The sequence below is a fragment of the Bubalus kerabau genome, chromosome X, assembly GCF_029407905.1.
Source record: "Bubalus kerabau isolate K-KA32 ecotype Philippines breed swamp buffalo chromosome X, PCC_UOA_SB_1v2, whole genome shotgun sequence".
Lineage (NCBI taxonomy): Eukaryota > Metazoa > Chordata > Mammalia > Artiodactyla > Bovidae > Bubalus > Bubalus kerabau.
This window is the reverse complement of record NC_073647.1, coordinates 135,204,914-135,231,234: the sequence shown is the minus strand read 5'-3', so window position 1 is coordinate 135,231,234 and position 26,321 is coordinate 135,204,914. Positions and strand designations below refer to the sequence as shown.

The following is a 26,321-nucleotide window of genomic DNA, read 5'->3' as shown; positions in this document are numbered from 1 at the left end:
AATTCAAAAGCATCAACTCTTCAGCGCTCAGCCTTCTTTATGGTCCAACTCTCATATCCATACATGACTACCGGAAAAACCATAGCTTTGACTAGATGGACTTTTGTTGGCAAAGTAACGTCTCTGCTTTTTAATATGCTGTCTAGGTTGGTCAGAGCTTTTCTTCCAAGGAGCAAGTGTCTTTTAATTTCATGGCTGCAGTCATCACCTGCAATAATTTTGGAGCCCAAGAAAATAAATCTGTCACAGTTTCCATTGTTTCCCCAACTATTTGCCATGAAGTGATGGGACCAGATGCAATGATCTTAGTTTTCTGAATGTTGAGCTTTAAGCCAACTTCTTCACTCTCCTCTTTTACTTTCATCAAGAGGCTCTTTAGTTCCTCTTTGCTTTCTGCCATAAGGGTACTGTCATCTGCATATCTGAGGTTACTGATATTTCCCCCAGCAATCTTGATTCCAGCTGGTGCTTCATCCAGCCTGGCATTTCACATGATGTACTTTGCATATAAGTTCAGTAAGCAGGGTGACAACATACAGCCTTGATGTACTCCTTTCCCAATTTAGAACCAGTCCATTGTTCCATGTCCAGTTCTAACTGTTGCTTCTTGACCTGTATACAGATTTCTTAGGAAGCAGGTAAGGTGATCTGGTTTATAGGCAGACTATAACAGATGTGAAAATGCTGCTGCTGCTGCTAAGTTGCTTCAGTCGTGTCCGACTCTGTGCGACCCCATAGAGGGCAGCCCATCAGGCTCCCCTGTCCCTGGGATTCTCCAGGCAGGAATACTGGAGTGGGTTGCCATTTCCTTCTCCAATGCATGAAAGTGAAAAGTGAAAGTGAAGTCGCTCAGTCATGTCTAACTCTTAGCGACCCCATGAACTGCAGCCCACAGAGCTCCTCCGTCCATGGGATTTTCCAGGCAAGAGTACTGGAGTGGGGTGCCATTGCCTTCTCCGAGTGACTTACAAGACTGTGAGTTTTGAGTAAGGTCCAAAGCAAGAGACCTGGACCATAAAGAAGACTGAGAGCTAAAAAAATTGATGCTTTTGAACAGTGGTGTTGGAGAATACTCTTGAGAGTATGTTGGACTGCAAAGAGATTGAGCCAGTAAATCCTGAAGGAAATCAACCCTGAGTATTCATTGGAAGGACTGATCCTGAAGCTGAACCTCCATTACTCTGGCCACCTGATGCAAAGAGCCAACTCAGAAAAGACAATCATGATGGGAAAGACTGAAGGCAGGAGGAGAAGGGGACGACAGAGAATGAGATGGTTGGATGGCATTACCGACTCAATGGACGTGAGTTTGAGCAAGCTCTGGGAGATTGTGAAGGACAGGGAAGTCTGGCATGCTAAAATACATGGGATTGCAAAGAGTCGGACATGACTGAGTGACTGAACAACAACAATGAAAGAGACTGTTCTGGAATAGGTTCAGGCTCTGATACATAGCAGATACCAAGGCACTTGCTGCTGCTAAGTCACTTCAGTCGTGTCTGACTCTGTGCGACCCCATGGACGGCAGCCTACCAGGCTCCCCTGTCCCTGGGATTCTCCAGGCAAGAACAGTGGAGTGGGTTGCCATTTCCTTCTCCAATGCATGAAAGTGAAAAGTGAAAGTGAAGTCACTCAGTCATGTCTTAAGGCACCCATATATAAAGATGCCACATATATTCATAGTTCAGGCCCTTAGGATTCTGGAACACGGACATGCCATTTGCAGTCACCACTCAAAAAGCAATGCTTAGCATGTTGCTAGGACCTGGTAGAACAGGAATATGTAACTATGGGGCATCAAAGACCACATGACCAGAAATGCTTATCATAAACTGGCTATTTTCTGATCCATCAAGTTATAAAATTGAAAAAGAAGGCATAGCAGGAATTCATCAAATGATAAAAATTGTATATCAAAATGGGCCTGAGACAGCCAAGGAAGGTACTCAAAAAGGTAGCACAGACCTATTTTATACCTATTGCTGCTGCTCTGAGGACTTCTCCAATGGGAATTCCCTGAAAGCCTGGTTCATAGACGAACTGGCTCAATATACTGGTGAAAGCTGAAAGTTTACTACTACTCCTACATTACATGTAATGTAATGTACATTATACTACATTACATTAGATACAGCCTCACTCTAAGTTAAGCCATAAGATGCTGGTAAGGGGAAACCCTCCCAATGGATATGGCTTCAAACAGTGTATCTGGTCAACTTGATGTAAAGTAATAAGCAGCCTGGGTTAGAATATGCATAGAATACTGTGCAGTGTTGAATATGTTTGCTGATTGGACAGCTGCCTGGAAGGAGCATAAATGGAAGAGCATAATCAAGGAGGTCTGAGAAACAAGCATATGAATAGACCTATCACAGTGATCATAAAGTAGGCAGATCTTTTTCTCATTTTCATGCCCAAAAGAGAGCATCCAGCACTAGACAGTGAAAAGCCAGGGGATTAAGTTAATCTACCCAGTGAAGTTCAACCAGCCTCTGCCCTAAGCCTCCTCATTGTTTGTACAAAGGTGCCATAATAAGAATAACCATAGTGTCAGAGGTGCAGACGATACATAGGTCTAAGTGAGTAGTTTTGCACTACCATGTTTCCAAGGTACATCCATGTTGTAGCATATATCAAAATTTCATTCTTTTTTTAAAAAAATTATTTTCCATTGAAGTACAGTTGATTTGTAAAGTTGTGTTAGTTTCTGGTGTACAGCAAAGTGATTCAGTTACACACACACACACACATTTTCATATTCTTTTCCAATTATGGTTTATCACAGGATACTGAATATAGCTCCCTGTGCTATATAATGGGACCTTGTTGTTTATCCATCCTACATATAATAGTTTGCCTCTACTAATCTCAAACTCTCAATCCATTCCTCCCCACCACCCCTCCCCAGTAGCAACTACAACTCTGTTATCTATGAGTCTGTTTCTGTTTTGTAACTAAGTTCATCTGTGTCATATTTTAGATTCCACATGTAAGTGATGTCATATGGTATCTGTGCTTCTCTTTCTTACTTCACTTAGTATGATAATGTCTAGTCTATCTATGATGCTGCAAACTGCATTATCTCCTTTTTTATGGTTGATTAGTATTACATTGTGTGTGCGTGTGTGTGTGTGTGTGTATACTGCATCTTCTTTATCCATTCTTCTGTTGATGGACATTTAGGTTGTTTTCATTTCTTGGTGATTGTAAATAGTGCTGCTGTGAACATAGGGGTGCATGTATCTTTTTCAGTACTCTTGCCTCGAGAATCCCATGGAGGGAGGAGGCTGGTAGGCTACAGTCCATGGGGTCGCAAAGAGTCAGATAGGACTGAGCGACTTCACTTTCACTTTGGGCTTCCCTGGTGACTCAGAGGTTAAAGTGTCTGCCTGGAATGTGGGAGACCTGAGTTCGATCCTTGGGTTGGGAAGATCCCCTGGAGAAGGCAATGGCAACCCACTCCTGTACTCTTGCCTGGAGAATCCCGTGGACAGAGGAGCCTGGTAGGCTACAGTCCATGGCGTCTCAAAGAGTCAGACACGACCGAGCAACTTCACTTTCACTTTGTTCAGAAATAAATATAGGAGTGGGACTGCTGGATCAGATGGCAACTCTATGTTTAGTTTTTTGAGGAACTTCCATACTGTTTTTCATAGTGGCTGTACCAATTTACATTTCCACCAACAGTGTAGAAGGGTTTCCTTTTCTCCATACCCTCTCCAGCATTTGTTATTTGTAGAGAAAGTCCATTCTTTTTAATGGTTGATTAATATTCCATTTTACATATAACATTTTGTTCATGCACTCATCTGCTGATGGATACTTGGGCTGTTTGCTCCTTTTGACTATTGTGGAAAATGATGCTATAAACATTAGTGTACAAATGTCTGTCTCCATACTTTAAAATATTTGGATATATACCTAGCAGTGGAATTTCTGGGTTATATGGTAGTTCTATGGTTAATCTTTTGAGGAAATGCCAAACCATTTCCCACAGTAGCCTTATCATTTTACTTTCCCACCAGCAATGCACTAGGGTTTCAATTTCTCAAGATTCTCACCAACAGATGTTATTTTCCATTAAAAAAATTATAGCTTTTCTAGTATGCATGACAGGTTATCTCATTGCAGTTTTGATTTATATTTCAATAATGACTAATGATGTTCAGCATATTCTCATGTATTTATTGGGGATGTGTATATCTTCTTTAAAGAAATGTCTATTTAAGTCTTTTTTGTCCATTTTTAATTGGGTTGTTTATTTTTGTTGTTCTTGAGTTGTAGGAATTCTTTATATATTCTGGATATTCATCCCTTAGGAAATGAATGATTTACAAATAATTTCTTCCATTCTATAGGGTGTCTTTTTACTTTCTTGATAGTGTCCTTCAACGTACAAAGTTCTTGATGAAGTTTATATATATATATATATATATATATATATATATATATACACACACACACACACACACACATGTATATATAAACACACACACATAATTTTTTCTTTTGTTGCTTATGCTTCTGGTGTCAAATTCATGGAATCACAGACATATCCTATGTCATGACTTTCCCTGAGGTTTTCTTACAAGAATATTATATAGATTTTTTTTGACTTATGATGGGGTTATATCCCAATAAAACCACTGTAAACTGAAAATACTGTAAGCTGAAAATACATTTAATACATATAAACCACTGAATTTCACAGCTTAGCCTGGTCTACCTTAAACATGCTCAGAACACTTAGGCAAAATCATCTAACACAAAAGCTATTTTATAATAAAGTATTAGTATCTCATGTATTAGGTTAGCCAAAAAGTTTGTTTGGGTTTTTCCATAACAACTTATTATTGGACAACCTAATAATTTATCAAATATTGTATTGAAAGTAAAATATAGAATGGTTGTATGGGTACAGAATAGTTGTAAGTATATTGGTTGTTTACCCTCAGGATGTTGTGGCTGACTAGTAGCTGCAGCTTGTTGCTTCTACCCAGTAACATGAAATAGTATGGTACCACATATTTCTAGCTTAGAAAAACATCAAAATTCAAAATTGAAAGTATGGTTTCTACTGAATAAGTATCACTTTTGCAACACCATAAAGTTAAAAAAATTATAAGTCAGGGACCTCTGTCATATTAGCTCTTAAATTTATGTTTTATTTTTAGTTAATTTTTATATATGGTGTAAAGGTGAAACTTCACTCTTTTGGAAGTAAACATCTAGTTTTCTCAGCACCATTTCTTATAATGACTGTCCTTTCTTCATTGCAAGGTTTTGGCACCCCTGTCAAAAAACAATTGACCATATATATGAGGGCTTACTTCTGCGCTATCTATTCTTTTTCATTGGTCTATATATCTTCCCTTATTGCTTTAATTACTGTAGCTTTGTAGTAAGTTTCAAAGTCAAGAAGTGTGAGTGCTCTAACTTCATTCTTTTTCATGATTGTTTTGGGTATTCAGTGCCCCTTGCAGTTCCATATGAATTTGAGGTTTAGCTTTTCCATTTCTGTGAAAAAGGCTGTTAGGAATTTTGTAGCAAGTGTATTTCATCTGTAGATGACTTTAGGTAGTATTATTATCTTATAATGCTAGTCTTCTTAGCTCTAACGATAGGATATCTTTTCATATATTTAGATCTTTATTAATGTTTTGTAGTTTTGTTTCAGCAATGTTTTGTAGTTTTCCTTGTATAAGTCTTTCACCTCCTTAGTTTTACTTATTACTAAGATTTAATTCTTTTAGATGCTACTGTAAATAGAACCACTTTTGTAATTTCTTTTTCAGATTGTTCATTGCTGGTATGTAAGAAACAAAGCTGATTTTCACATATTGTTCCTGTACCCCACACCTTTGCTGAATTCAATTATTGGCTCTAGTAGTTTTCATGGGGATTGGGACTTTCTAAGTATAGGATCATGTGATCTGCAAATAAAGATAGGTGTACCACTTTCTTTACAGTTTGGAAGCCTCTTATTTTTCTTATCTAATAGCTCTGACTAGAATTTCCAAAAAATATTAACTAGCAGGAGTGAAAACAGGAATCTGTGTCCCATTCCTAATCTTACAGGGAAAGCTTTTAGTTATTCACCATTGAGTATGACAGATGTTAGCTATGGGTTTTTCATAATTAAACTTTGACATGTTAAGAAATTTTCCCTCTAGTCCAAATTTTTGAGAGTTTTTTTTTTTATCATGAAAGTCTGCTAGATTTTTGTCAAATGACTTTTCTACATCAACTGAGATGATCATGTGCTTCTCTCCTGGTTTTATTGTGATGTATTACATTGATTAAATTCCTTATGTCACCACACTTGCATTCCTGGGATGAATCCTACTTGGTCATGGTGAATAATGCTTTTAATATGCTGTTGGATTTGATTTGCTAAGAACTGTTGATTTGTTGAGAATTTTTGCCCAATTAATCTTTGAGACAATAAAAGTTCCTAATTATAATGTAGTCCATTTAGTCAACTTTTTACTTCACTGTTGTTCATCAAAAGATGCCATCATTAGAGTGGCAAAAGAGCCAGAGCAGTATAAGACATTTATAAAAACACACAGCTGTTAAAGAACTGGCTTCCTGAAAAAGAAAGAATGAAAAATCAACAAGAATAAGCCTCATAACCCAAGAGAAAATAGGGGATAAAATGAACCTGCAATTTCCCTTTCCCAGAAAAAGATGTCCAAGTAGTCTACAAATATGTAAAATATGTTCAATTCACTACCAGTCAACACAGTACATATTAAAATTATGAGATACCACTAAAATTTAAGAAACACAAGCATTTCAGCACACACACACATTCACACACAATACTTGCTATTGTCAAGGATGTCGGCAATGGGAATTTTATTAAGGTGTTGATAAGAATTTAAATTGTTTCAAGTATTCTGAAATACAGTTTGATATTATCTACCAAAATTGAAGATATTCTTGCTCTAAAACTCAGAAATTCTACTCCCACATCTCTACCTTAAAGAAATATTGGCACATATATAGCAAGCAACATATACAAAAATATGTTAGCAGCATTCTTTGTAACATCTCAAACTGGAAATACTCTCAAACTCATTGAAAAGTAAAATGGATAAAAAAAATTATAAGTCAAAAAATGAAATATTATGAAAGATCAACATGAATTAATTAGAACTACATGTATGTTCACCACAAACATAACACTGAGAAGTTAAGTGTAGAACACTTCGTCTACATTACTCCATTTGAGTAACATAAAGGATAGGATTCACATAAATCATACTGGTTAAGGACACATTCTAAGGAAGTAAAGCTATAAAGAAAAGAAGGAAATAGCTACCATAAAATTTATATTCTCTTTCAAAGAGAGATGTAGTGATATGATAGAGTCTGAATGAGGTTTTTAGGTCGATGACTCTATTCCTTGATCATGAGGATCATTGAACAGAAGTTCATTATATGAGAAAGGACTGAGTTGTAAATTCCTACTTTGTATAGTTTCCTCAATATATATTATAGTTCACAATAAAATGTGATAAAACATAAATAGTTGGTTAAAACATAATCCTCTAATATTTGGAATTGCTCTAATTACAGGGAAACACTTTTGCCTGAAACAAGGAAGTTTTAAATGTATTTGCCAATGACAAGAGGTAGGCCTCAGTGGCTGGTATCTGAAAACTGCACTCACTGCTGGAAGATTTTGCTCATAATATTGTTTGCATATCACACCACTTAGTTTTAGGCTACCAGAAATGAATGTCTTCGTAACAATAGGAAAGGAGGGCTTAATAAAATTGTGGATAGATTTCTCCCATTGCCCTTCAAAGACAGAAAAACTCAGGAACCCTAGAATATACATTTTAGTGTAAAAGATTGCGCAATAGCCTGAGTATGATTTACTTTCGATGAATTAAGCAGTCTTTTTTAATAGCAAGAATAAACCCTTCACACAGCTTATAAGAAAAATAGTAATGCAAATATAAACACATATGAACCCGAAAGGATTAGATTTTCTTTCAGATCAATCTTTTTTGAGGTCTGCTAATTAGATAAAGATCCAAGAGCTAAAGTTACAACAGTGACACTGCTTTCTAAATGAAGGAAGAAAACGTTTTCATAATCATTTAAACATTCACTAGGTATAGCCTGCTAGATATTTTCTAAATGCCCTCACTTAAATAATCTCGTTAAGTATTTATGATCAACCAATGGAACTGGAATTATTTTCCAAACTTAACAGATGAGGATATTGAAACTCAAAGTATGTATCTTCTTCAGTCACACACTAAGGAATTGGAATGTTCAGGTTTCAAACACAGTTCTTCTGACCCTGAGGTCTTTTGTTTTTGTGCCTACCTGCTACTTTTAGATACCATTCTATTGGGGTTTATCAGTATAGTATAATTAGGAAAAGAGAAGGCACATCAGGCAGTTCAGTAAAGGGAGTTTTATACGAGAAGCTGGTCTCACACTGTTAGATGAGCTGACAAAATAACAGGAAGAGGGCAGAGAGTTTAGATAATTTGAGATTATCAAATATAAAAAGCCGATATCATTATTATGCTGGAAAGACCATAGAAGGAGCTGATGTTACCCAGGTCTGAAGTCTATTACCAGACCTGGGTACCCAGAGCCCAGGTCTGAGGTCTATTACAGGTGCTAAAAACTCAGAGGAGGGGCTGTTCAAGTGGCAGCAAATCTAGCTACCAAGCTGAATCTGGAAACAGGAAGGAGTGCCCATCTTGGCAGGAGTTGAAGTCATAGAGTGAGCTGCAAGGTTGGAGCTGGCACTGCAGAGCAATGTGCTGCCTTGCGGGAGCTGCAACCAGAGTTACTATGGACACTGATAAAGATAACAGGGGAAGGAAAGACAGAGGAAGACATACTTTGGCTTCTCACCTCCAGTGCCCCAGCCAGTGCTCCCATTGGTGAAGCCCCAAAAGAATCAATTTGGCAGGGATCTGGGAAGTGTAGTTTGCATAAATCATCTATCTGTGGTCTGTGATATAGAGCAGAGCATGGGAAAGAGGGGGAGGAAGTGAACCTGAGTGAAAAGTAAACTGATCAAATCCCAAGGCTAGCTTTCTAGAAAACTTCAAATTAACCTGGCCCCAGAGGAGACAGTAAGTAGAAATTACTTAAAGAATTTAAGCAGTCTCATATTAGAATCATTAATTTAATATGTAATATTTATTATTTGTTCCCCAAGAAAATAACTCATCCTTTAAGTTGAATAAATCCACACTTGCTGTTTCAGTTCAAATGGGTAGCACCGCACAAAAAAGATAAGAAAGCAAGCTGTAATGTAAGAAGCAAAGTAAGATGCCTTCTATCATATAGGATTGATTAAAAAGCATAAAGTAAATGAATGTGGAGGAGTCTAAAAATAAGACTATGTTTTACCACTGCCTGTTAAGGCTCACAAGGGACACTGATTTGAATGATAATTCCAATTGTTGGTTTTGTTAATGTCTGAATAGTGCTTTCAGAAATCAATTCTTTTGTTATATAAAGTAGCAGCTTATAATTAGGGGGAAAAATTCACATTTGAAACAAAAGAATTGATTTCTAATTCTAGGTGGTAGAAAAAAATAGATAGCACCAAGAAATTCAAGACAAAAAAGAAAAAGGAAAAAGAAAAAAGTCATGAAAGACAAATACAAAAGAAACGGGAAAAACACAGGGCTGGTATTTAATTAGAATACATAAGGGATTTTTCTTTCCTATTCTTTTTTGTAGTTCTCCGAACTGAGAGAATCTGTAAAGAGGGATACCAAGAACATCTGGTATATAATTTTCCTTACAAGTCCCTAGCCAGTGCTATCCAACAGAACTTTATGGGATGATGGAATAGTTGTAAGTCTGTTCTGTCCAATAGAGGAGCCACTGACCACATGCGGCTATAATGCACCTGAAATGTGGCTATTATGACTGAGGAACTAAATTTCAGTTTTGATTTAATTTTTAACAGTTTTAGCTTAAATTTAACTATCACATGTAACCAACAATTACATTTTTGGGGCAGCACAGATCAATGTTATTGTTCAAATTGATGGAAAGACATCTTCCTTCCATAGTGATTAACTTCAAGAAGGACAGTTTTGGAGCACTGAGCTAAAAAGATGATTCCTTTCTACCAATCAGAATAGCTAAGTTATCCCTTGGTGGGGTTACAGTCAAATTTCCCACACATTCATCTACCTTCTAAATTGATAGCAAACTACTTAGAAGTAGAGTGCAGACACTTTTAAGGCTAGGATGGGCATTTGTTACCTACTGCATATCCTTCAGTGTCTGCTATGAATCTATGATAAAAAGTGGGGACTAAATAAATATTTTCTCACAGCACTTTGAAGACCTCAGAAAACTCCATTAAGATCTATAGTGGAAAACTGAAAACTAAACTAAACTAAAATATTGAAATTACTTTTTCCATTCATTCAGTTTCAGCCACTTTTTACCACCTCCACTGCTATGATTTTGGAATCATCCTCTCTTGTCTGGATTATTGCACTACACTATTCAAACTGGTCTTCTGTTTTTATCCTTCACTCCTTACAGTCTCTTCTCAACACTGTGGCCAGTGATGCTGTAATACAGAAGTCAGACCATGTCACTCCTCTAGTCAAAACTCTCCAGTAGCTCCATTTTATTCAGAATTAAACATCAAAGTTTGCCATGGCCTAGAAGGCCCTACATGGTCTGCATCCCCCCATTTCTCTGATCTCTTCATTTTTCTCCTTTGCTCACTCTGCCCCAGTGATATTGGTTTCATCGCTGTCACAAACACGTAGGCACCCTTTTCTCTTAGGCCCTTTGCACTAGCCATTTCCTTTGCCTGGAACAGTCTTTCACCAGAGTATTATGTATCTTTCCATGGCTGTCTTCTTCCTCTTGAGTTTTTGCTCAATTCTCATTTCCCCAAAGATGCAACTCTGACCTCTATTTACTTCTGCACCTTGTTCTCAGCCCCACCCAGCCCCATCCTGATTTCCTTAAGCTTGTTTTGTTTGGGTTTCCTTTTTCTACATTACTCATTAGCTTTAACACACTAGAACGTTTATTCATTTATTATGCTTATTTTTCACTGTCTTCCTTCCTCCGGTAGAGTATAAACTCTAGGAAGGCAGCATATTTTGTCTGTTTATTTTGTTCACTGATGAATCCCAAACACCTGGAAAATTGCCTAACACACATTAAGTACTTTACAAAAGTATACAAAATATATTAGCAAATGTTTATTCATCAAGGTCATATGTCTATGACTTTTATATATGCATGTATATATAAGGAACAATTTTAATTAATTAAATTTTTATGAGTAAATATATCTGATTGCTAATGTTACGTGAAAACCATCATGTCAGAATTTTCCAAATGCAATCATAAAGCTTCTTTAGTAAATGTTAATTTGTTTCAAAGTGTTTTAACAGTGATATAAAATCTTAGATGTGTTCAAATGGGCTGAGATAATGATATTAAAGAAAATTCTAATTTTCATGATGCCCAAGCCCTTCCATCTTTAATTTTAACACTTATGGTGCTTCATTAAAATACATGTTGTATTTAATTTTCCAGGAAATTTCAGAACATAAAAGAAGTATGTATATTCAAAGTTATCTCCAGATAAAGTAGTTGAAACTTTTAAAATGTAAAGCCCATTAAAAAAAAATAGAGCCTATATCTTTTCTAGATGTGGGTTGCTCTTGGCATGTTTGCACATGTCACTGTAGTTCAGAACAGTCAGAAATACCTTTATTATATGTTTGGTGCTCCTATTTCCTAAATCCTTTATCACATTCTGTACCCTCTCTAAGTTACTGATATTGATTTCAAAGCCCCAAAGCAGACAAAGTATTCTCCTAACACTTGACCACTGCTGACAGCTGTGGGAGGAAAGCTTGCTGTTTTTAGAGCCTTCGCTTCAGTGTACATATCCCATTTTCATCCTTCCTTTCTTAAAAGAATTATATTACTGACAAATTTAACTTTGAACCCATAAATAAGCCTTGGAATATTTTTCTGGCAACTGCTTCAAAGCTGGTTATTTCTGATTGTGTAGTCATGGAAATCATGTTTTATCCTTAAAATTATCCTATACTTATCAATGTTAAAATTAGCATTTTTTTCTCTCTAATTGTGAAGGTCAACTTTCTCTCTCATCTTGTCAAAGCTTGTATTTTCAGCAAAATTTACAGTCTAGTATGAACCATCTCTCTTCCCATATGGGTATACACCCTTTGAGAACAAGGTTATGCCCCATCCATTTTTGTATTCCCTACAGAATTTACCATGTAACAAGTACTCCATTCCACTTAGCACCAGCACAGCCTGTTCCCTCATTTTCTCTCACCTGAACTGTAACTTCCTAACTAGTCTGCCCACCTCAGGATTCTTTATAATGGACCTGGGCTACAGACATGGCAAATTCGTTGTAAGGAGCCTGGATATAACCTGTTCTATCTGCCAATACACATGCTACTCCCTCTCACTGAAATGTCTTTCACCCAAATCTGCCTGGTTCAAATCCTGCACATTCTTCCAGATTCAATTATTATATTACTCCTTCTGCAAAGGCACCTCTGATGTCTCAGAGTGGCACTACAACCAAGAGCTCAGACCCCAAAATCATATGGCTGAGGATGGTTAATTTTGCCTCTGACTAATTGAACAACTTTAGGAAAGTTATTTAACTTTTCTGTACCTCAGTGTCCTTAACTAGAAACTAAGGAAAATAATGGCATCTATTTCACTGGGTTGTAAGGATTAAATAAGTTAATATATAAAAAGAGCTTGGAACAGTCTCCATGTGCTCAGTCATGTCCAACTCTTTGCAACCCCATGCACTAAAGCCCGCCAGGCTACACTGTCCATTGAATTTCCCAGGCAAGAATACTGGAGTGGGTTGCCATTTCCTACTCCAGAGGATTTTCCCAACCCAGGGACTGAAGCCGAGCCTTTCATGTGTCCTCCATTGGCAGGCAGGTTCTTTACCACTAGTGCCATCTGGGAAGCCTTGTCTCATAATGAACTGTAAATGAATGCTAGCTTTTATTATTAGTATACCAGGTATCTTGACATTGATAGTTTGTTATCACTCTGGTCCCTTAAGCAGAGTTCAGTACATAATTTTATTATTTTTGCTTAACATTAATTTTTAAGTTGAAATGTAACTGACATATGACACATTAGCTTCAAGTGTACAACATAATGAATTGATATATGTATATATTGTGAAATGACTACCATAATAAGTCTAGTTAACATCTATCACCACACAGCTACAAATTTATTTTTCTTGTGATGATAACTTTTAAGATCTACCTCTTAGCAGCTTTCAAATATACAACACTGTGTTGTTAACTACAGTCACCATGCTATACATAACATACCCAGATATATTTGTTTTATAACTGAAGTTTGTAGTTTTTCTGAAGCTTGTGTTTTTTTACCACCTTTACCCATTTTCCAGACTCCCACCCCTATTTGGATAGCCACCCATCTGTTTTCTTATCTAGAAGTTTGTCATTTTTTGTTTGTCTTTTTTTGGTTAGATTTTTAACATTAATTTTAAATTATTTTTACCTCCTGACCAATCATAAACTGTGGACAGATACTTCTACTCAGTCATCTGTTGGGTCTATCACAGTGCTTAAAATTCAAAAGAAGTATAAAGTGTTAGTTGCTCAGTCATGTCCGACTCTTTGTGACCCCATGAACTGTAGCTTGCCAGGCTCCTCTCTGTCCATGGGGATTCTCCAGGCAAGAATGCTGGAGTGAGTTGACATTTCCTTCTCCAGGGGATCTTTCTGACCCAGGGATGGAACCCAGGTCTCTTGCATTGCAGGCAGATTCTTTACTATCTGAGCCACCAGGGAAGCCCAATATTCAAAAGAGCACAATACATATATTTGGAATGACTTAATAAGTAAACTGAATTATCTTCTTAATGAAACCATCAACATATCTAATAATTAGTTCCTAATACCTGCCCAATAAATATGTGATCATTTTAAAATATCATGCTTGAAATGCTGTTGATAGTCATCTTTTATCAGCATCAGGAGCTGTGCTAGTCACTGTACCAAATATGATGTTTTCTTCTAAACCAACCCTACTGAAATAGATTCTACTAAGACACAAGGAAGCTGAGACATAGAAGACCTAAGTAATTTTTGCTTGGCATAGAGGAATTCAAGAATATAACAAATACTTTGTTTCCTGCCGATTCAACATTCATTCAACTGGCCATTCTACTTCGACGTTTAACATTCATAGGGAAAAAAGATGCTTCAATCATCAATGTTTCATATTGAAAGTGACATTTTAAAACTATTATTTCAATACTTCTGGATAAGAGTCAAGACCTGATGTATGCAAGTGACTTCTATTAATGTCAGTAGAAACACAGGGTGTTTGACATATTTTATTTTCCCAAAAAACTGTGTTGCATCAAAACCCTAGGGCTGAAACAAATTACTCTAGATAGCTGGGGTCTTACAATTCATCTGTGTTTGTGGTTGATTTTCCATGTTTAGAGACAACATGTTTCTTACCCTTAAAGATTTTATAATTCATTATTAATCCCATTTTAATTATAACTTAAAATCTACTACTGTGTATGCTTAGTTGCTCGGTTGTGTCCAACTCTTTGCTACCCCATGGACTGCAGCCTGCCAGGCTCCTCTGTGCATGGGATTCTCCAGGCAAGGATATTGGAGTGGGTTGCCATGCCCTCCTCCAAGGAATCTTCACAACCCAGGGATCGAACACACATTGCAGGCAGATTCTTAACCATCTGAGCCACCAGGGAAGCCCCAAATCTACTACTATTACAGTTTAATTTATCACTCACATTTAGCTATCAGTAAATTATCTCAAATTGATATAAAAATAGAAAAATGGTGTGTTTATTCATTCATTCATTCACTTAACTCTTTGGAAAATCATGATTTGGAAAATCATGTTTCCTGCTGAACCTGAATGCAGAAGCATGTGGTCCCAGGAGGTGCTGGCAGCTTTATTGGTCCAAAAATGAAGGAAAAGGAACTGACCAATATGGAGAAAGCAGCTATACTGGGTGGGCTGAATGCATCTAAATCCACTTGTGTAAAATTAAACAGAGGCTCTTCATTTTCTGAGAAGCCAAAAATGGCAAATAACAAATGTATATTCTACAAGGTTCTTTTCACAATGTTTGAAACTGAAGGCAATCAGAATATCTGACTTTCAAATATGCCACTTTGGCATAAGGATTATTTTGAGCTGAAGGCAATTGAGAATCAACAAACACAGGAAGAGTTCTCTTACCTTTCCTTATCTTCCTAAAAGCCAGGTATGAATTTCCCTTTGAGGATAGTGCTCCCTCTTCCAGTCCCAGTACCAGGGAGGCAAGAGGAACACTTATCATCAAAGACTGGGGTTGACACCAAGATGAGTTTGTAATACATAGATCTTGTGAAGATAGCCTTTATCTTCCATTATTTCCCCCATATACTCCTTAGTTACTTCCCTATAATTTATCACCCCTTGTAGTCTAACCCTGTTTCCTTTGTTAAAAGGTATATAAGCTCCCAAGTCCACCTGCTTCTTTGAGTTTCACTTCTCTTCTCTAAACTCCTGTGCATGTAAATATTAATAAAAATTGTATGCTTTTTCTCCTGTTAATCTTGTTAATTTGAAGGGCCACAGGTGCAGAATCTGAAAGAGTAGAGGAAAAGTTTTCCTCCCTAACATGACGAAGTTAGGGTTTTACCTAAAGCTTTGTGTGTGCTTTTGTTGTTGTTTTTGTACAGTGTGATTACATGGCTTTTTAGATTAACCTTTTGACTTAAGCCAGTTTCAAATCAATCTGCTATTTTTGCCCTTAAGAGTTCTTATTAGTACTTAAGACTTCTAAATTTTCTCCATTGTGAAGTCTCTATTCCAGAAATATAAAGAGCTCTATAGCTTAACTTTGAAAAGGGAAGCCCTATTTCTGGTATTCTAGAAAGGTTATTATTATTTAGCTATATATTGTTACCCAAATTATCTGCTTGGACTGGATCTCTCATGTCACTATCTGGGTTTGCCATTAGCATGCTTTTTCCATCTTTGAGCATACCACCCAGGGCCAACACACAGCTTCAGATGGTACCATTCATAATGAGCATCTAGTTCAAGCCATGAAGTACATAGCCTATGGCACTGGTTGAACATAGCAATCCTGACCCTACCACTTATTATTTGACCATTAATTGGATTGTTTGTATTCTGGTGTTTTTTTTTTCTTTCAGAAATTATTTCATGTAGCTTAAAAAAATCTATACAATTAAATTCAAAATAAAAAAAATAACTTAAATAAAAGTGGTACCACATTTTAAAGAAAAAATGATTAGCTTATGAAATAGAGGCATGCTGTTGTTCTTAGTTTTCTAGAAGCCAGTCTGCAAGGGGGAAGTGGCTATTTACCCAGATAATATCGTTCACACATTAAAAGCAAAACAATTGCTTATGTGAAATCAAACTATTCATGGAACTCAAACTATACATAATATCCTCAATGTTAGTTCAGATCCTGGGAGAAGTGGACACTAAGACGGGATTTTATTTTTTTTAATTTAATTTTATTTTTTAACTTTACAATATTGTATTGGAAAGGCAGAGATTTATTGGGGAAAATGGCTATGAAAAGGGAGAGAGGGGACTGAGAGAAGTTTGGGGAGCCATCAGACTACAATGCAACTTGGACACTTGTGGATAAAAAATGGAAGGAAAGAAGGTTAAGTAGGAAAGGTCTTAGACCACAGTGTAGTTTTAAGAAAGTTTCAGCATGGTTGACAGGGAGTCTTTGAGCCAAAGTTGCTCGTTAGAGAAGACCTGTACCTTGCAGGAATACCCCTGCTGCACACCATCACTGTATCCCTGCTGCACACCATCACTGGCTAGAAGCAACCTGTGGGACGTACTGAGGCTACTGATCAACTGAGCTCAGAGTAGATTTGTAAGCAATACTTTCATGGCTGCCATACCCCCACCCTCATCTCGATGGGTTTGAAAAGATGATGCTACTAAATTTAAATGATTTACTTGAACGAAGCCTGAAACTTTATATACCTTGGAAACTGATAACCAGCTGGATTTGCTCTTACTCAGATCATTCTGGCAACAAGTTTCATATATCTTGAGATATGAGAATCCATGCCCCATGGAACTGGCATGCTAGTGGAGGTTATAGACATGCAACAATGAAATATAATACAAAGTGAAAGGAAATGCATGTTTAATAAAGGTATAAACTATGTATTGTGGAGGCAAGGGAGGAATGGGAAGTTTCACAAAGTTGGCATTTCATAAGGGACTTTACAGATGAGCAGTGTTCCAAAGCAGATCAACTTAAAGTAAGCCAATTAACTTGCATTTATTGTTCGAAGTAGTGAGAAATAAGGGGTCCCCTGGCGGCTCAGAGGTTAAAGTGTCTGCCTGCAATGCGGGAGACCTGGGTTCGATCCCTGGATCCAGAAGATCCCCTGGAGAAGGAAATGGCAACCCACTCCAGTATTCTTGCCTGGAGAATCCCATGGATGGAGGAGCCTGGTGGGCTACAGTCCATGGGGTCCCAAAGAGTTGGACATGACTACTGACTTCACTTACTTATCTTAGTGAGAACTAATGAGTTAATGTAGATGTGTAGTTCTCAAGCTTTAGTGCATATCAGAATCATCTGGAAGACTGGTTAAAATACATATTACTGAATCCACTCCCACCCAGAGTTTTTGATTCAGTAGGTCTGGGAATAGAGCCTGAGAATTTGTATTTCTAACAAGTTCCTGGGTCCTGCTGATGTTGCTGCTCTGGGTAAGCACACTTGGAGCACCAAGAAAGTAATACAAGAATAGTGGTGGTTCAGAATATGAGTCACCCAAATAATGGATATGAGAAGTACTCATATGTGTAATGAGGATGCACTCTCATATTTCTCTACCTTTAATTAGCCTGGAATACACCATCCATCATAGGATCATTACTAAGACTGCAGGAGTTTTAGAACTGAATAAGCCTGGGTTCAATATAGGAATTCTTCGACTTGGATTTTTGTTGTCGTTGTTGTTTTTTATTTTTTTGGATTCATTATCTCCCACACCCACAACCACTGGCAATCACTCATTAGTTTTTGTCCCTATAGTTTCACCTTTCCCAGATGTTATATAAATACATCGATATAGTGTGCAGATGTGGGGATCTGATTTCTTTCACTTGACAACATGTATTTGACATTTATCCACATTCTTACAAATATCAGTATTTCATTAATTTGTATTGTTGAGTAGTACCCCATTACACACATACACTGTACTGTTTATCTATTCACCAGTTGAAGGACATTTTTATCATTTCCAAATTTTGTTATTATGAATAAAACTTATGGAAATATAATCATTTCACTGAGGTAAATATCTAAGAGGGAAGTTTCTAAGTCATGTGGCAAGTGTATGTTTAACTTGAAACTGCCAAACTGTTTTCCAATGTTGCTGTACCATTTTGTATTTCCACAGCAATACATGAGAATTCCAGTTTCTCCACATCTTTGCCAGCATTTAGTGTTGTCAGTTTATTTTTTTAAATTTAATCCATTCTAACAAACATATGGTGGTATTTCATTGTTGCTTTAATTTAAATTTCCCTAATGAGTTAATTGGGGTTCCCTGGTGGCTCAAATGGTAAAGAATTCACCTGCAATGCGGGAGACCTGGGTTTGATCTCTGGGTTGGGAAGATCCCCTGGAGGAGGGCATGGCAACCCACTCCAGTATTCTTGCCTGAAGAATCTCCATGGACAGAAGAGCCTGGCAGGGCTATAGTCCATGGGGTCACAAAAAGTCAGACATGACTGACTGACTAAGCACAGGAATGAATTAACTGGGGCTTCCCTAGTGGCTCAGCCAGTAAAGAATCTGCCTGCAATGTGGGAGACCTGGGTTCGATCCCTGGGTCAGGAAGATTCCCTGGAGAAGGAAATGGCAACCAACTCCAGTATTCTTACCTGAGAAATCCCATGGACAGAGCAGCCTGGTGGGTTACAGTCAATGGGGCACTAAGAGTCAGACACAACTGAGCAATTAACATTTACATTTATAAGTTAATTAACCTATTTTTAGTTATCTTTTTATTATCTGTTCATATCTGTTCATGTGCATATTTGCAATGCATATACTTTCTTTGGTAAAATTTTGCTTTGCATTTCTAGTATAGATAACTTATAACACTCTGCATGCATGCTCATTCACTTCATTTGTGTTTTATTCTTTCACTCTATGGACTGCAGCCCACCAACTCTTCTATGGGATTCTCCAGGCAAGAATAATGAGTGGGTTGCCATGCCCTCATCCAAGAGATCTTCCAGACCCAAGGATCGAACCAGCATCTCTTGCATCTCCTGAACTGGCAGGCAGATTTTTTTTACCAGTAGCACCAACTTGGAAGCCCCTCTAACACTCACAATATATTACTTCACCTATAGTTCACTTGAGTTCAATCGCTCAGTCATGTCCAACTCTTTGCACACCAGGCCTCCCTGTCCATCACCAACTTCCGGAGTCTACTCAAAATCATGTCCATCAAGTCGGTGATGCCATCCAGCCATCTCATCCTCTGTCGTCCCCTTCTCCTCCTGCCCCCAATCCCTCCCAGCATCAGGGTCTTTTCCAATGAGTCACCTCTTCGCATGAGGTGGCCAAAGTACTGGAGTTTCAGCTTCAGCATCAGTTCTTCCAATGAACACCCAGGACTGATCTCCTTTAGGATGGATTGGTTGGATCTCCTTGCAGTCCAAGGGACTCTCAAGAGTCTTCTCCAACACCGCAGTTCAAAAGCATCAATTCTTCGGTGCTCAGCATTCTTCACAGTCCAACTTTCACATCCATACATGGCCACTGGTAAAACCATAGCCTTGACTAGACGGACCTCTGTTGTCAAGGTAATATCGCTGCTTTTTAATATGCTATCTAGGTTGAACATAACTTTCCTTCCAAGGAGTAAGCGTCTTTTAATTTCATGGCTGCAATCACCATCTACAGTGATTTTGGAGCTCAAAAACATAAAGTCTGACACTGTTTCCACTGTTTCCCCATCTATTTCCCATGAAGTGATGGGACAAGATGCCATGATCTTCGTTTTCTGAATGTTGAGCTTTAAGCCAAATTTTTCACTCTCCACTTTCACTTTCCTCAAGAGGCTTTTTAGTTCCTCTTCACTTTCTGCCATAAGGGTGGTGTCATCTGCATATCTGAGGTTATTGTTATTTCTCCTGGCAATCTTGATTCCAGTTTGTGCTTCTTCCAGCTCAGCGTTCCTCATGATGTACTCTGCATATAAGTTAAATAAGCAGGGAGCCAGCCCCTACTTCAGTGTAACTATGTGCGACCAAATTGCTGTGATCAAAATTGCCATTATGTCAGAAGAAATGCAACATGACTTGGTGGAGTGGGCTACTTAGGCATTGGAAAAATATAACGTAGAGATGACACTGCAGCCTATATTAAGAAGGAGTCTAACAAGAAACACAATCCCACCTGGCACTGAATCATGAGCTAGAACTTCAGTAGTTACATAACACATTAAGCCAAACACTTCATCTACTTCTACCTGGGCCAAGTGATCATTCTTCTCTTCAAATCTGGCTAAAAGCACAGACTGCTGCACACACCCAGTGATTCATTAAAAAACGAGGACAAAATAAAAAAATTAAAAAACAAAACAAAACAAAACGAGGACTTGAGCCTAAATTCCAAACACCAGACTTAAATCTTCCGCCTTGTCTAAGGCAACACCTCAATCTTTCAAAGCTTTTTGTTTTGCTTTATAGGCATCTCTGTACTAATTTGTTGTGGTTCTAAAACAATTAATAAAACAACTTACATTTATATATGTTCTGTTTCTTTTCTCTCTGCTGAATGTTTTTCCTCTTCAAAGTCCACTCCCTTTAAAAACAAAATAAATACATTTGTTAGAGAAATGTGTGTTTTAAAATAAATAAAAATTAAATTGTATTTCTGCTAGTGATGATTTCACTTTTTGTATGTTTGAATAAATATTTCACTTTCATTATTTAAAGATATTTTTACTGGCTGTATTATTGAAGGTTGCTGTTATTTTCTTTTAGCACTTTGAAGATATTGCTCCAGTCTTCTGATTCATACTTTTTTTCAAAACAATAGTCTGTTATAATTCTTATATTTGCTTCTTTCTGCAAAATGTGTTCCCCCCTCTTTATCACTGATTTTAAGCAAATTGATTTTGACTGTCTTGGTGAGGTTGTCTTCATTTTTTCCCTTTGGGTTTGATTCTTTTAAACCTGTTTTTAAGCTTTGTTAAGTAGGGCCAGAAAAGCTTTTGGTTTACATCTTATCTTGCCCCTGAAGTGAGCCAATATCCTTTTGAACAGTTTACCTGATACCTCACATATTACAATTTTTCTACTCAGGCTGGTGAGAACACCAATCATTTGTGTTCCACTTAAGCCTAGAGATTTTTCTGCCAGCTTCTTTCAGGTTATTCCTCCCTTGGCTTCACGTAGCTTCCTCAGATGAATGTTTTGATAAATACTCAGATGAAGACTTGGGGGTGCAGGGAGGGGGGTTCCTTCTGCAGATCTTCAGAGCTTTCTCTCATTGCAACTCTCCTGCTTTACCCTGCCCTAGGAACTGCAGACCCTGATGTTCCCAAATTCCCACGTCCATCTGTTCAACTCTCACAGAGGGGCTAACCCTGACTTTCACCACCCTGCACTCTGGTCTGAAAACTCTACCTAGGTATTACGGTGAATGATCATAGGACTCACTTTGTTTGTTTCCTTTCTTTCAAAGATCATTGCTCTACACATGTGTAATGAGAAATATATTTCCCATTGCAAACAATGGGAAATCAGCTCCAACTAAGCATTTCCACCTAGAACTTTGCATTTCAAGAATGTATTAATATTACTGATGTTAAGTGAGAGATATCTGTATTACTTATCAGAAGAAAGGGTTGTAAGGATCCAGAGCCATATTAAGGCAATAAACCTGTGGTGGGTGAAATCTAAGCATTATTAACAATTGTGTTGCTAACTTTCATCATGAATTTTGTGGAAAATTGTATTTTTCCCCCTATTTTTCAAAATAATTATTTTAAAGGTATTTTAAAGTTTTTTTTTGTTGTTTGTGTGTTTTTTGTTTTTTAAAAGCTATTCTTTTTGCTCTCTCTTCTGCTTTGAGGGAAAATGCAAGGTAATCTAAGCTGGTGCAAGAGAGACCAGAAGCCAAGAGAAACTGAAAAGAATCCAAATAACTTTGGGTAAATTTTAGCAGTTTTGTAAAAATACATATAACATTAGATATAATATGGTAACACTTTTAAAGTTATTAAAGTTATAAATTATATATATTATAACTATAATAAATTGAAGAGTATGACATGATGTTCTATGGTATTTTTATGGAAGCAGTAAGATAACAGTAAGGAAAATACTTCTTGTGACTGTATTACTTTCCATGAGGCTTTTCCTTGCTTTGTCTATTAAACTCTGAGTGCACACTGAGTTACTGGTATTTAACTTTTGTATCCCATGTAACACCTAATATATGAAGCACTCAGTATTTTTTTTATTTGGCTGAATGACTTTTACTTTCTCTAAAAGGATTATATTCTCTTGAGATTTGGTTAATTCCACAAAACATTTAAATTTCCATTCTTAGAGGTCTTTGTGCTTAATAATGCATCATTAAGTACAAAGTATTGCTTTCCACTTGGAGAAGGAAATGGCAACCCACTCCAGTGTTCTTGCCTGGAGAATCCCAGGGACGGCGCAGCCTGGTGGGCTGCCGTCTATGGGGTTGCACAGAGTCGGACACGACTGAAGCGACTTAGCAGCAGCAGCAGCATTGCTTTCCACTCAGGAAGCAAGGAGTGGAACAGGGAACATCTGGACATTCATACAACTCCTGTCCAGCTGCTAAGATTCTCACTATTTTCCTACCTGATCAATGTCTCCTCTTAGAAACCTTCACTGTATCTAAAATATTACTTGTCACATGCTGACGCAAGGATCTGCTTTTCTTTGAGAGCTACCTGAGAATATGATATCTTCTTATGTATATACGTTTGTACAATGTATAACTTATATTTGTGAGACACACACATACACACACATTTAATTTGTTGTTTGTTTCTCCCACTAGAATGTAAGCTCCTTGACAGTAACAACAGTTTTTGATGACCACTTTATCCCCAGAATACAGAAGAGTGAGACACAGAGGAGATATTCAATTAATATTTGTCAAGTGAATGAATAGATGAGGTAAGAAGTGGATGATACACTTCATTACCAGAAGCTTCATCATCAAGACTTATAGTAATACAGGACACATCTGCTTTCAGTGATAAGGCAGACTAACTCCTCTGAAAAATTGCTTGTTACAAATCTACAAACCTAGATATGCTGGATAAACATGACCAACAGGTATTTAATTACATATCTGAACTATGCTCTTTGTTATTTGGGGAATTCTTTGCCTTCCTAGTATCCAAGACACTAGCACCTCCATAAATGGTTAAAGGAGAGGAAGATAAGTCCTTTGCTCCTAGCAAGGAGTGGAACAGAGAACAAAGGAGGAACAAGAAAGACCCCAGATCAAGCCAAAATCTTCAACTTCAGTGAAAGGATGAACTAAACAAAGAAACAGCTTCCTGTCAAGGTCCATTGATAAGCAAAATTACCTATCCTTGTTTGGGTTCTGGGAAGGAAATTTTAATATGGTTTCACTGAGATTTCACAAATTAATTCCTGCCCTTGCTTATGATATGAGTTCTTGCTTTTGCTACCTACATAGTCTGTAAAACTTCACTCCATAAAATTAAAGACACTCTCAGTTGGCAGTAATTTAGGCCACCTCACAGAAGTAAAATGTACTGCCTTTCTGGAAGAAAGTAACCTCAAAAAAGGACACACCAATTGTCCTTGTATAAAATTCCCTGAACTGCAGCTCCAAAAAAGCAAAAGTGAAGATGGAAGAAAAGGACAAATCTTCACGACCAAGGAATTGAGATATTAAATTATCAGGTAAAGATGATAAAATAAGTATGTGTAAAATGTTTAAAGAAATAAAATGACTGAGAACTTCCTAAAGATGCTTATCACATCTTGGAAACACAACATAAAAATATACAAAATAATATTCTATATTGTTTAGGGATATATAATGTGTGAATATGAAAATTAAAAAAAAAAAACATTATAAGCACTAAATTCAGGATAATGATACCTCTGTGAAGGAAGCAGAGATAGGGAGAAGACAGAGTAATATAATCTCAGATAATATCTTGACAGGATATAATTCATATTTTAGAAGAACTAATATCAAAGGTCAGTAGTAATATTTCCCTGTTAATCAGGCATAATTTTAAAAATATCTGTGATACACTTTTAGAATTTCATTCAGTTATTAGCATATTTAGGTCAAGGACAAAAATACACAAACTTTTCTAAAAGAGGAGTTTAGAATTGCAAAATGATTGTAGTTATCTTAAAATTTTTACAATTTCTTTCTCAGCTGATTGGACACAGGACTGTTGTTACGAGTCTCGGGTGTCCAAGGCAGTTACCATACTCTCCCAGAGCCCCAGTCCTCATGCACACCTTCATTTTAGGATCATTAATGACATACAGGTAGAAAAAGGTGGAAAAAGCACAACTGAGTGTCATAATAATGACCCTAGGGAAGATTTATGGCAACCTAGAATTGGTTAGAATCTGGAAATTAAAATGGTTCTATTAGAGCTACTTTAATATTTCATGCATATTTGACTTGAAGATATAAAACATTAAATAAGATTTACTGGGTGGCAGATTGGTTAATTTATCAGCTCATATTGGAACCAAGACTCTCAAACACAGCTACATAATAACATCATCTGGCAAAGTTTAAAACATATGGATACTCATCCCTCAGCCCCAGAGAATTTGACTGGATTGGTTTAGGCTAGAGCCAAGGCAATGGTATTTGTTAAAAATTTCCCATATGACTCTAATCTGCAACTAAGTGTTGAGACCCACTTTCTTTGAGCAAAATAGCATGGACAAGGCACGTGTATCTCCATGAAACCCTGAGAATGAAACTGCAGTTTCAAGATCAATATAGCACTCCCAGTGGTCACTGTCAACTGCTTTGATTAGCCTGGAAATGGCCTGAAACCAATTTCTTACCCCTGCCCAAAAACTACAGGAATGTTTTTAGATTGAGGTAAGAGAATTAGGAATATTGGAAGATTCTTATCCCTTTATATTCAGGACCCACACATTCAGATATGAGTTTAAGCAACCTTATTCCAGATCTCTGCACATTCTGGAATTCAATATGGTTTGTAAAAAACTTTTTTCTTAAAAAGATAATTTTCTGCTATGGAAAATAAAATTGTAAGGTAAAAACTGGGATTGGAAACTGAGATTAAAAAGAGAACAAATGAAAACGATGATAATGTGCTCTACGTATATGTGTATATGTGTGTTTACCATCCCTAAATTAAATATTAATAATAAAAAATAAATTAAATCCCAGTGGTACATACCAAAAACAAATGAATAATTATCTACACTATAGATTCAGTTTGTCATTCTGAACCTAAAAAAATGATTGATTTCCTCAAAGTAGGGGTAATAGTGGAGGTGAAGAGATATATAGGTAGGAAAATTAAGGGAGAAGTGTTTGGCTTTGGGGAAAAAAATTCTCAGTTCTGAATAAGAATTTTCTCACAAATTTTATCTTTATAGAAATTAAAAGTAAATACCAAATTTCATAAAATTTAATCCCAGTGTATATGAATTTGCTCAGTTGACAAAATGTAGCAAAAGGCCTAATGAATACAATGATATTGGACTATACAACAGAAATAAGTATAATAAAAGTTATTTTAGGTGTACTGAACATGCAAGCGGAGAAGGCAATGGCACCCCACTCCAGTACTCTTGCCTGGAAAATCCCATGGACGGAGGAGCCTGGTGGGCTGCAGTCCATGGGGTCACTAAGAGTCGGACACGACTGAGCAACTTCACTTTCACTTTTCACTTTCATGCATTGGAGAAGGAAATGGCAACCCACTCCAGTGTTCTTGCCTGGAGAATCCCAGGGACGGGGGAGCCTGGTGGGCTGCCGTCTATGGGGTCGCACAGAGTCGGACACAACTGAAGCGACTTAGCAGCAGCAGAACATGCAAGCTCTTTAACTGACCAAATATAATCCTATGTTTATAGTTTTGCCAAAAAAGGAAAGTGAACATGATGGTATATATCTGGATCTATGTTGTGCAATTGTCCTCAGT

The 26,321-nt window shown here is 37.1% G+C and overlaps 1 protein-coding gene and 1 pseudogene across 3 annotated transcripts in view; one reads left to right on the top strand and one right to left on the bottom strand.

Moving 5' to 3' along the window:
* LOC129639244 (serine/threonine-protein phosphatase 4 regulatory subunit 3-B-like) overlaps nucleotides 1-26,321 on the bottom strand; it is a 268,516-nt gene that overhangs the window by 133,857 nt on the left and 108,338 nt on the right. For 2 of the 3 annotated variants that reach the window (XR_008708297.1, XM_055564287.1), the window contains exon 4: nucleotides 20,886-20,947. The gene's annotated coding sequence lies outside the window, so the exon portion shown is untranslated. The remainder of the gene's footprint in view (nucleotides 1-20,885; nucleotides 20,948-26,321) is intronic. The other variant, XM_055564288.1, reaches the window with a different exon arrangement.
* Nucleotides 20,383-20,651, top strand: LOC129639245 (dynein light chain 1, cytoplasmic-like; annotated as a pseudogene).